Raw genomic sequence first — 13,272 nt, forward strand, 5'->3', positions numbered from 1 at the left:
ATTTTCTTTTGTAAGAGAAGGGCATAATCTAAATCTACATCCGGATTCCCCAGTTTCATAGCCAAAGAGGATTCTATTTTTTCCAAATCATCTTGTATTGAGCCAATAAATAGAGTATAGAAAGCCTTAATCTTCTCACACCCCTTGACTAGCTGGTCCATAATGGGGAATTCGTCTACCAGTAGAGTCCTAGGTCTTACGGACTTCATCCAGCTTGTCAATCTTAAATACAATAGCCAGTATTTACGAGAAATGCCAACACTGTATTGTATTTCCTCAAAATCCAAAATCTCCTCCCCGCTCATTAAATCCCTAACTGTCCTAATTCCTAAATTTCCCCATACCTGCAGATTTCTATCATCTGCCATCTGAGGAAATATCCTAGAATTATGGAGGTGAAGATATCGATTTACTTTAGGGATTCCAAAAAACTTTGACACTGCCCTCCAGACCCCCCAAGCCCCTTCCAATACCTTAAAGCGGGCCTTTCTATAATACCTTCGATCTACTTCCCGCATAAGTAGACCTACCGCTTTACGGCCAATTAATAATTCAAATATTGAGGGAGGCATCTGAGTACCGAGATTCCCCTGGGTGGGTTTAGCCTCAGTCTGAAAGAGGATAGACATATGTACCAGCAGACATGACCAATGATAAAGCCTCAGATTCGGTAATGCCAGACCCCCCCTATCCCTGGGGAGAGATAATAAATTAGTAGAACGCCTAACTCGCCCGTATTGCCAAACAAATTTTATGAAGATTGATTCCAGACCTTTAATTACTTTTTCATCTATTAAAAGGGGTATGGCACGAAATAGATAAAGAACTTTGGGGAACATAGTCATTTTTAGTACGTTGACCCTTCCAATCAATGAAAGGTGTAGAACATCAATTCTTTTTAGCTCTGTTTCTATGGATTTGCTCAATGATCCGAAATTCTCAGCGACAGTTTTCTCTGTTGCCGCATTAATTCTGACCCCCAAGTATGTCGCTGAGTCAACAAATCTTTCATCAATTTTGCTGATATTTTCGGTGCAAATTATTTGTGTTTTGGATTCATTCAGTAAGTATCCTGAATCTACACCGAAGTCCTTTGCCATTTGTATCAGCTCAGGGAGTGCCTGATGCGGGTCCACTGTGGTCACCGCCAGGTCATCCGCATATGCCATAACCTTAGTTTCGAATCCCTCACTTATCACTGGACTAATTCCCGGGCATCCCAGAATCTTTTGAATAAACGGGTCAATGTATAACGCAAAGAGGATTGGGAACAAGGACAGCCTTGACGTGTACCACGATTTATTGTTATCGGATCAGATCTCTCACCCATAACCACTACTCTAGCAACTGGGTTGATATACATTGCCCTTAATGCTCTCATAAGTTTCTCACCAAATCCCCTTCCTGCCAAAATCCCCCAGAGAAAGTCCCAGACCACTCTATCGAAGGCCTTCTCTGCGTCGAGCAGGATCATGGCCATCCCGTCTCCCACCGTCGACTGGGCATCGAACAGTGTTATGGCCCTCCTGATGTGGTCCGTGGTGCCCCGTCCAGGAACAAACCCGTGTTGCCAAGGGGAGACAAGATCACCTATGACCCTGCCCAACCTTTTGGCCAGAATTTTAGAATAAAGTTTGGTATCAGCGTTTATTAACGAGATGGGACGATAGGAACCAGGTTTTTCCTTGGGCTTCCCCTTCTTGTGAAACACCACTATATTAGTTTCCCTCCAAGAATCTGGGACCACCCCTGTATAAACTATACCATTAAATAAATCAAGCAGGTAAGGGGTAATGGCAGAAGCAAAGCATTTATATACCTCGAGCGGGATCCCGTCCGGGCCCGCTGCTTTGCCAGTGGGAAGCTCCTGCAAGGCATTTACTAACTCACTCTCACTAATATCGTCCTCCAATTCCTCCCTGGCGATATTGTCAAGACGTGGGCCGATATCTATATACTCGTGGCCTCGTCGGCCTCTAACATTTTCCTCCCTATAGAGATCTTGATAAAAATTCTTAAACACCTGGAGGATATCTTTAGCTTCCGTGTACTCTTTCCCGCTATCTTCTATCTTAATAATGTTATTTTTAACTCTTTCCTGTTTAATTTGTAGTGCCAATATCCTACCGGCTTGCTCTCCGGTTTCGTAACGTTGAATCCTAGTAGTTTTGAATTCACTTGTTGCCTTGAATGTACAGGCCTTCTGTAAATCTGCTTTGGCTGCTACTAATTTCCTTTGACTCTCTGAGCTATCCCTGCCTTGTACTATATCGGTGGTATGTTGAACCTCGGCTATTGCGAGTTCCCGCATTAATCTTTCCATCTCACTCCTGTCTTCCCTTCTCAATCTTGCCGCACAACTTATTAATTCGCCTCTTAAGGCGGCCTTGAATGCCTCCCATACGCAATTGCGTGAGGCACTATATCTGTTGGCTGAAAAGTATTCCTCGACCCATTTCCTAACATGTTCTACAAATCTGTCGTCGAATAGTAATCTCCTTTCCAATGTCCACCTTGTTCGTGCCCTTTCTAACCCGTCCAGTTTATAAGTTAAAACCAAAGGGTTGTGATCCGATAATGTCTTTGGGGATTTAGAGATTGTTATCCTGCTTATTACGGAATCAGATATTAAGAAATAATCCAACCTGAAATACCTCTGATGGGGATTTGAGAAGTATGTATACCCTGGATCTTTAGGTTCCTTAATCCCCCAAACATCTAGTAGCCCATGTGACCTGATTAAAGATGAGACTGCCCTAAAAACTTTGGGTTTTCACCCTGTGTAGATTGCACTCGGACCCCAGTCTGCTGAAATATTAAGGTCACCACAAAAAATTATGGGAGTTAACCAAGTAGCTAACTCTATTTCCAAAAAGTCGAAAATCTCTGGGTCATCGTTGTTTGATCCATAGACTGCACAAATTGTGAAGCCCTTTTCCAGCTCAGCTAGAACCCATCTCCCATTTCCGTCCACTTTAATCCGTCTGACTCCTCCCAAAAAAGCTCTAACCAAAACTGCGACCCCCCTAATGGTAGATGATTGCGATGTACATGCCACTAGCTGATAGCCTCTCACAGACATGAGATTCCTTTTGGCCCATGGGAGGTGCGTTTCTTGCATACACAAGACATCCAATCTATTAAACTTGAGGAAATGGGCTAAATTTTGGCGTTTCCTCCAATCGTTCAGCCCACCAATATTGACTGTACATATCCTAATGTTCGCCATCCTGAGAGTCTACTTGAACGGCTAAAACTGCCTGGAGCTTCAACTGATGCTTAATCCCAAAAACCTTACCCCACCTATTAGACCCATAGTGTACCAAACTGCAAATTTTTCCCCCTTTTCCTAAACCCCACCCCACGCCCAAACCCTCCCCTTCCAACCCCTGACTAAATCCCCCCCCTTCCAGCCCCTACCTACCGCCGTCTGCGAAGCGCTCAGACCTAGTCTGTGCACATGATGGGCAGCGGTGCCTGCAATGGAGACAGCTTGAGAAAAGCTAGTACCTACTAGAGCCCTTTTAATCTAAGGAATATACATATCCAGCAAGTATAAGAAAGATAAAGATAAAAAGAAGCAATGAAAAGAAAAAACAAAAAGGAGAAAGAGACCCATTTTTAACTTTGCAAATTATATTCCAATTAGATTTCCCACTACCTTGCTCCCGGAGGAGAAAGGTGCAGATACATTTTTACACCTGGCCCAAAGAGTAGCTTATGGTCTGAAGACTAATTACTAACAGAGTCCAAATACTCCTTAGCTTTAATTTCCGAACTAAAGTAGAGAGTCTTGCCATCATTGATTACTTTTAACTGTGCCGGGTTTATCAAGAAAGCCTGCATTTTCTTGTCCCGGAACGGTTTGATCATCTCCCTTAATCTCCACCTTCGCTCGACAGTCGAGTGGCAATAGTCTGGGCGGACGAAAAACGAAATTCCTTCTCCAGCTCTCTTAGCGTCCGGCCTCAATAATTTGACTTAGACCCTCTTCTCCTGTTTCTGGGTTTTGTCTTGTTCTCGTTTCTTCTGATTCTGATTCGGAACTAGTATCTGATACTTCTTGTTGTTCCTGTTCAGATTGATCGTCCGGATTTGGGACTCGAAGAGTGTGACTGGCATGAATCCAGTTCTTCACCCCTGCACACTTCACAGCAGTTGTTGTTGTCAGAATCACTTGTCGTGGTCATCCCCAGCGTGGAACCAAACAATTTCTTCTTCTGTGTACTTTTGTGCGGACCCAATCTCCAGGACTTAAATCATGAGCTGGCTTCTTTTCAAGAGTGGTCGCATCTGGTCCAACCTGATGAAACACATAATGTACCATATCAGCCAATCCTTTGCAATAATCCAAGACGAAGTCATCAGATATAGGCAGCAGTTTGTTGACAGGAATGAAAACATGTCTCATTGCTCTACCCATGAAAATTTCATTGGGGGCTCAGACCGGTTTTCCTATCAGGAATTTATCTAATGCTCATCAGAACAAGAGGCAAGACATCTGGCCATTTTAGACCTGTGGCCAAACACATTTTTCCCAATCTGTTTTTTATGGTGCCATTCATTTGCTCTACCACTCCAGAAGCCTCTGGTCGGTAGGCACAATGCAGTTTTTGTTGTACATTCAACGCTTCACAAATCAATTTTATAGCTTCATCCTGGAAATGTGTTCCTCTATCTGTTTCAATCGTTACTGGGAAACCGAACCTAGGAATGAACTTTCTTAGTAGGAGTTTTGCTACAGTAACTCCATCATTCCTTCTGGTCGGGTAAGCCTCAACCCAACGAGAAAACAGACAGACAATCACCAGTACATATCGTAGCCTGCTGCATGAGGGCATTTCAATGAAATCAAGCTGCATGCGAGTAAAGGACCTCCCTCCCGTCCTATGGTTCCCAGGCTCACCACAGTTTTCCTTCCTGGATTAAATTGCTGGCATATGAGACATCTCTGACAAGGGCTCTCAGCTATAAGCCGAAACTTTGCATTATACCAGGTCTGTTTAAAAAGTCTAATCATGGCATCCCTGCCTATGTGGACCTGCCCATGGTACATCCGTGTCATGGTAGAGATCATGCTATCAGGCATTACTGGTCTTCCATCTCTGTAAACCCAAACTCTGTCTACTTCTCGTTGTGTACATCCTGATTTTATCCGCTGTTTCTTCTCCTCTTCTCCTGTCTCTTCTTGTAACTGTCTCACTTCATCCCATGTACGTACTGTGTTAGTAAAAAGCAAGGGACATAAATCCATTTCCTTTTCTCTGTTACGATTTAATGAAGTCTGATTTCGTGCGCAGTACTGAGCTAGATCATTGGCAAATTAATTGCCTGCTGATACGTAATCGGTTCCTTTCCTGTGTGCTCTACATTTTATAACAGCGATCTGTTTAGGCAGCTGTATCGCCTCAAGTAATTTTCCAACTATTTCTGCGTTTCTAATTGGAGTTCCACTCGACGTCAAGAAACCTCTTTGGGACCAAATTTGCCCAAAATCATGCACCACTCCAAACCCATACTCGCTGTCAGTAACCACAGTGACTCGCACATTCTTCCCCAACTTACATGCTCTAATCAGTGCAAATAACTCAGCAACTTGAGCAGATCGTACTCCTCTCAAACAAGATTCTTCAAACACAGTCGCTACAGTGCACACAGCATATGCAGCACTCAAAAGCCCTTCTCCAGTTCTTAGGCACGATCCATCCACAAACATCACATAGTCACTCTCTCACAGGGGCACATCTTTTATGTCTGGACGCGATTTGGTGCAAAAATCAAGCACTTACATACAATCATGATCAACTTCATCTTTCACATCTGCATTCACAGCATCAGGTAGTAATGTCAATGGATTCACATTAGTGCATCTTACAAGACTCACATTTGTAGCACCTAAAATCACTCTTTTCATATTTAGCCAGACGACTATGTGTCATGAACTGTGTTTTACTTCTTGTCAAAAGGATCACCACATCATGGGGAACAAACACTCTCACGGGGTATCCCATCACAATTCCTTCACTTTGTTCCAGACTTTTACAGGTGGCAGCTACTGCTTTCAAACATCCAGGCAATGCTATAGCTACTGGATCTAGTACAGCTGAAAAATAAGCAATCGGTCATCTCAATCTTCCATGTCTCTGCACTAATACGTAGAGAGCACATCCATCTCTCTCACTGCAAGAAAGTTCAAATTCTTTTTCATAATCGGGCATTCCAAGAGCCGGTGCTTCACACAAGCTGTCTCTCAATTGTATAAAAGATTTCATCTCTTCCTTATTCAACTCAAGTGGATCTTTCACATCACTTTTTGTCAGTCATACTAATGGTTTTGCAATCAACGAAAAATTGCTGATCCACTGACGACAGTATCCCACCATTCCAAGAAACATTCTGACTTCTCTCTGTGTCATTGGGGCTCTCATTCCATTAAATATTTTAATTCTATCCATTGTTACTTTTCTCAAGCCCTTTTCAATCTTATGACCTAAGTATTTTACTTCTTTCTGACAAAACTACAATTTTGATGGTGATACTTTAAGTCCTCCATCTGCCAAATGATTTAACAGTGCAACTGTGTCAACCACACATGCCTCTCGTGTCTTCGATGTCACCAATAGGGCATCGATGTATTGAACGAGCACTGAACTTTCAGGCATCTTTAAATCTTCCAGTGACTTCTTTAAGATCTGATTAAATATTGAAGGACTCTCTGTATACCCTTGAGGAATACGGCACAATGCCGAAATACGCTCGCCAAACCGGAACGCAAAAGTTTGTTGGCTATCAGGGTGCAATGGAATAGAAAAGAAAGCATGACACAAGTCAATGACTGTGTACCATTCTGCGTCATGGGGAATCTGATATAGAATTACTGAAGGGTTTGGCACAATGGGACAGCAAGGAACAACAATTTTATTCACCTTTCTCAAATCCTGTACTATTCTAAATGAACCATTTGGCTTTTTCAAACCCATGATCGGAGAGTTACATGGACTGCTCATTATCTCTCTCAGAATTCCTTGTTCAATCATTCTGTCTATAACAGGCTTTACTCCTGCAATTATTTCTGGTGTTAATTTATACTGAGGAACATTCAGGTAATTTACTCCTTCTTTTACAGTTATCTTCACAGGATCTACTCTTTTCATTAATCCAAAATCCTCTCCTCTGAAATCCCACACTTCTGTTTTCACTGTGTCTTTTAACTATTGAGGTAATCCTTCTGGATCAAATACAGCAAATGCTTCAGTAATTTCTGCTTCTAGGTTTGCCATTGTCATTCTATACAGTACATCATCGTCTGGAGTTTCAAAGGCTATACCATCAGATGTACAAAAGATGGTACAGTTCATTTTACAAAGCAAGTTCCTCCCTAACAGATTTACAGGACTAGTGTCACAAACTACAAAATGATGCATATCAGCAAATTTCCCTATTCTAACCTTTACCGGATCAGTAAGATAAGCTTTTATCTGTTTATATGAAACTCCAACTACTTGGACTGTTTCACCCGAGAAAGGAAGATTTTTCACTTCAGCTGATCGAACGGTTGAACGAGTAGCACCAGTATCCACTAGGAAAGTAGTGTTTACTTCATTCACCTTTCCATCCACAAAGGGTCCTGTCTGGTCTACCTCTAGAGTTGCGCCAAGTACTTACTCCTCTTCCTCTCCTAGGCACCATCAATAACTCTCTTCTGACTTACTTTCATTGCGTTGCAGCCAATACTGCGAAATGGCACCAGCGCGCGGTAGCTTTGTTACCTGTTCTTCGTTGTAGAATCCCGTCTTATTACTGTATCTTTGAGGATTTACGTTCTGTGGAAAAGGTAGCTTTGGCACCTGACACTGTTGGGAAACAAACTGCTGCTGTCGCAGCGGTTGGCAACTCACCTCATTCTGCACCTGTGGATTTAATGATGAATTATCACCATTAGCTTTCGGTGGCAATTTACACTCGGATTTCCAATGCCCTAATTTTCAGCAATTATGACATGGCCATTTCTTTTTAGCTTCATCTAAGCTGATCTGTCCTTTTCCTTTCCCAATATTAGGTTTTGGTCTTGCTTGCCCTATTCCAGTGGCTTGTTCGATTAACTGGGCTTCTTGTCGCTCCGCTACCTTAACCTTTGCCCACATTGCCTTTTCTTTCAACTTACGCTGTTTGGCTTCAATTTCATCACTAAAATATTTGGCATGTTGTAACACTTCATCTATCTTTTTGTTTTGTCAATCTACTGTTTGCTGTTTAATCATTTCACTAACTTTAGGCCTTAAACCATAAACAAATCTGTACACAAAATGACTCAAATCCTTTTCACTCAATTTCTCATCTCCACTGTATTGTTTAAAAGCCAACAGTAACCTTTCCTAAAATGCATGCACTGATTCTTTAGCCTCCTGGTGAGTTCTGTCAATCTTTACCCAATCAGTTTCTTTCGGAGGTACTTTATTTTTCAGAAAAGTAATTACCTGATCATATTTTTTCATTACTTCTGGATCTGGGGCTCCCGTCTTAGGATCCCTAGGATACTCTTGTGTCGGCCAATCTATTGTAATCTTATATACTGCACATAAATCTGCAGGCAAAATTATATCAAAAAGACCATTCAGATCAATCCACAACACCTTTGAAAGTTTGACAAACCTGTCTACCTGTCTGTACCATTCAACTGGTTTTTCTCTCAACCTTGGGAAATTGTTTGTAAATGACAAAATATCCTGTCTAGTCCTCCTGGAATTTCTCTCATGGGACATTCTGTTACCACTGGCTCTTTTTCTCTCATTGGGAAAGCTAGAGAGACCTTGTCTGTAGTTTCCTCTCTTCTTCTAAACCATCTACTTTTCCATTGATCCACATCACCCCATTTTCTTAACAATGCAATCAGTTCTTTAAATAATTTTTAATTATTCAAGTTGTCAATATCTTTTTCAGAAAAATCTACCCTGTATGGCTTCTGTAATTACCTTATTTTTTCAAAATCGATTCCCATTTCACTCGCTGTCTCTTCTAACTTTTCATGCAAAGTCCTCGCTCTCCAAGTTATGCTTTTGCACAAAAACATTAATTCCTCATCTTGGTATGCTTTTAATTTTTCAGTTGGAATTGTTCCTACAGTTAACTCTTCTAAGGTCACCTTTAATTTTGCCACATCTAAAGGTTGTGGTTCTGTATCTTTTTTCTTCCCAATCACTTAACCAATCACTTAATTCTTCCGATGTTGGTCCTACAGGGGTTGGCGCTATTCTCATTTTATCTGCCATTCCCTCTGGGGTTTCAGTTGATGATTCTGTTGCCATAGGGATTTTACTTGCTGGACTTTGATTTACAGTTACATTTTTGGGGGTACTTAATCTTGATATTCCTGCAGTAACCTTCCACTAATATTCTCCTGAACTACTCCTTTCTTTCTCCTTTTGCATACTGCCATTATATGGGACCGTTAAACAATGCTCACTATCCTTTTGTTTATCAAAAACAGGTATCACTGGTCCTATAGTTACAGGCACAGTCACTGCTTCCATATTCTTTGTTAACTCTCTAATCTTTTCAGTTAATTCCAGTATAGTTCTAGCTAATTCTGCAGATTTTTCGTTTTCAATTCTTACTGTCTGTGACATTTCCGCATCCTTAAACGGATTATTTTCCCCAAAATTATTCCCCATTTGTTCAAAATTTGTATTCGTTACAGTCCCCTGTTGTGGTGCACTTGGCGTCATCAACACTGAATCCTGCTGATATGGAGTTTTTTTTTTATAAAACATGTCCTCCAACACTTCATCCTCCGATTCACTCACTCCATATCTGTAACCTTCTGTCCCTGTGTTATTTATTTTCTCTATACATTTACTGCCACTCGTCTCTCCAACATTTCTCATAGGAAACATACCATCAGTCATGCTTGCATTTCGCCATCTTCTCATTCTGTCGTCATGGCTTTCTTGACCACAATGACTACCAAATACATAATTATACCTTCTCCCACTCCAATGTCTTTCCCTTTCATACATCTCTTCTTCCCATTCAGTCAAAGCCTCAAATTGAGTAGGTCTAGGTTTTGGTTCTAATCTCATCATTCTATCTTCTAAATTTCATAGTACTGCCAGACCAAATGAATCATTTTCCGGAAACGCTAACACTCCATCATCTTTGGTATACTTTGCCCAATTCTCCAACCAAAGATATGTATGATAACCATATTTCGCTACCATAAAAGAAGCAGGCGTTTTCGGTGGAGGAAGTATCTGCCCTTCCCTAGTTACAATCGGCTTATCCTTTTTAAATAGGTCTTTGATTTGACCAAACCATGATTTTTTCTCCTTCTCAGGTGGATCGTAGTACATCATTTTTATTTTCAAAGTTCTTCATCAATTTAAGCTTCGCAAATCACCTCTCTACGGCTTCTCTGTATTCTGACCAATCCCAGCGCGACTCACACTAACGCACCAATCTGGAACGTCTACGTCACTCTGGTAATTCTCCAATCCCAGCGCGACTCACACTAACGCACCAATCCGGAACGTCTACGTCACTCTGGTAATTCTCCAATCCCAGCGTGTCTCACACTAACGCACCAATCAGTGAAAGCTTCGTCTTTCTACAGCTGACCAATCCCAGCGCGGTCTTTCTGATGGCAGCCTTTCCCACTACTCCTGCTCTTGCTGACCCCTCCTTTACAACATTTTATCAGCAACTTTTCTTGCATTTTCTTTAATCAAAAGCTGTTAGTAACAACATAAAACATCTCCATTGCCTATTTCGCTAAACCAAAGAGATAGTTTTGTACATTTACACAAGAATTCTGTCTTTCCAGTAGGCTGCGCTTACCTCTACCCTACCACAGAATTTTCCATTACGCTGATAAAGTAGCACTTCCCTCTACCTTACCCTTCTATCAAGCAAAAGGCAAATCTGTTTCTATGGGGATAAAAAACATGTGGAGACTACAATGCTCCTGAGAATTAAGGCCAGAGTTTCACAAGAAAACCTATTACTATTCCACTCACACAGATTCATACAGAGATTTCCCTAACATAACACAATTCCGTGTTATCACAATTCTTGAAACCAGACAATGTCCAATTCCATGTGACTTCTCTTGCCACATAAATCCACTCCCTACTTTACGGAAGCTTCAAATTTTTCAACTAAACTTAACATAAACAATAATCAACATAAAGTGTTAAACATAAATCGCTAATCACCAAACCAATACAATAATAACCATCAATCTGCTCCCAAACAAATTGTTGCAGCGCGGAGGACACGATTTACATATTCTCCTTATGTCACAGATTCTTATTCACAAATGCTCATTCATACACTCATTCATTGGAGGGGCCCATAAAACTAACACACTCATCATTCAATCAAACTCACTCAAATCTGTACACCGGAGAAAAGCGCTGGACATGTGGGGTACCTTATTACCTATCAGGATTAATTTGCTTTACATTATATACACATTATACATATACATCTTCAGAATCCTGACCTTAACATCAAGGCACTCCACCATTTGGTCGATGGACCAATTAGTTGGACTGGTTGATGGTGAATTAGAACCAGCTAAGACACAATTAAAGTCTAGAAATCAGTTAATTTCATCATAAATTTAAAGAATCACAAACTCATTCTTATTACATCAATTGTTGTTTATCTAATTAATAAAATTTCTTACGTTTGCATTTATTAACTACAGCTCATAATATACAATTTTAGTTTTATTAAAGAGAAATCAAACGTTTAGGAAATAATCATTAATTAGGAAAAATTCAGTTAATCAGTTACCAATTGGCAAACGACGATGGCTTCGGATCAAACAGAGAGTTGTCCGCATTCTCAGGTACAACTCCCTGGACAGGCTGTCTGACCCAGAGCGAAGGATCAAACCGTCAGGCAGAAATATAGGATGCACTGCAAAACTCTTCTCCCTAACGCCAAATAAACCCAAGGCAAACCAATGAATCAACACCAGCTCAATGCAACCCAACACCACGAACGATCAACCCAATTGACGCGCCCAATGGCGAATGAGGGTTTTTTTTATACCATTTTCAGTCTTACTTCATACTAAACATGGTAACTTTTAGGGGCAGAGAAAATGTTCTGATCGGACAGTTCAGGGTTATCCATAGTTCAATTTTCTTTTTTCCCGGTGCAGACTGGTTCTCCATGATGACTTGGCATAGGAAGGCGCAAATTGTTACATTTCATTTGACTCCCAGGCGAAAGCAGCAAATGTATCTCCTCAAGGTGAAAAAGTCATCTTTTCACAGGTTGTGTATTGTCCTTTCCGCTGTTCCCACATAGTAATCTATTGGCTTGCAGTCAAATCCCTAAACTCCTGTCCTTGGTAGGGAACACAATGTCAGGAGTTCATGTCACTTGGTGATCTCCAGAGCCATCGGGCATGCGCAGAAATCATCGCGCTCACATGGTGGCATCTGCTTCAGAGAATGCCATCTTGGGTACTGCGGCCTAGTAGGCCCGAATGCCAACTTAAGCAAAAATAGATATCACAGTAATTAAAATATAGAAATGAAGATGCCAATGTTTAAACCCACACTAATCCTATTATATATTAGTATTTTCCTAGCCGTTGCAACATTTGAAGCAATGATACTTACCATTTGATGATTTTAAAGCACAAACAATCACAAAGCAACATAAATCACGCAATGTTACTATTTCACTACCATCTAGGGTTAGTTTACATACCATAGTTAATTAATTAATTTTTCTGCCAAGCAATCAGCATTTTAGTCCCACGTGTATTTTGCGTTTATCAAGATGCAAAGGTTGATTAGTAAATTTCCACTTCAAACATGTTATTTAAATTAATTTTAGAATGATTACGTAATTAATTTCATGCAAATTAGAGGAGGTATACAACATTTGTTTTACCTGCTCCATCACTTCAAATCATTCAAAATCCTCCTGCCTGCCTCATCAGAGGACTGCCCCCTTGCTTCACCACCTCTTCTCACTGTTCTACTGTCTATTGTCTTTTGAACGTGAAATGATGTAAGTTCAAAGTGTTGTGCCTAGAGCTTGGCGATCTCCATAAAATAGGTTTTCTGCTTCTTCACAATTGTATCACTCTTTATAATCTTTCCAAAATCCTAATCTTTGCAGTAGCCAACTGCCTGCATCTTTCTAACACTAGGCAAGTACCTATTGGACGCTGATGCTTCTCCTTTCTGGCATCAAAGCACTGAAACTCTCTGGCTCCTGAGCTCCTGGGATTTCAGTCTTCTGTCCTTG

This window comes from Triturus cristatus, chromosome 1_2 (genome assembly GCF_964204655.1).
Source record: "Triturus cristatus chromosome 1_2, aTriCri1.1, whole genome shotgun sequence".
In the NCBI taxonomy this organism is placed as follows: domain Eukaryota; kingdom Metazoa; phylum Chordata; class Amphibia; order Caudata; family Salamandridae; genus Triturus; species Triturus cristatus.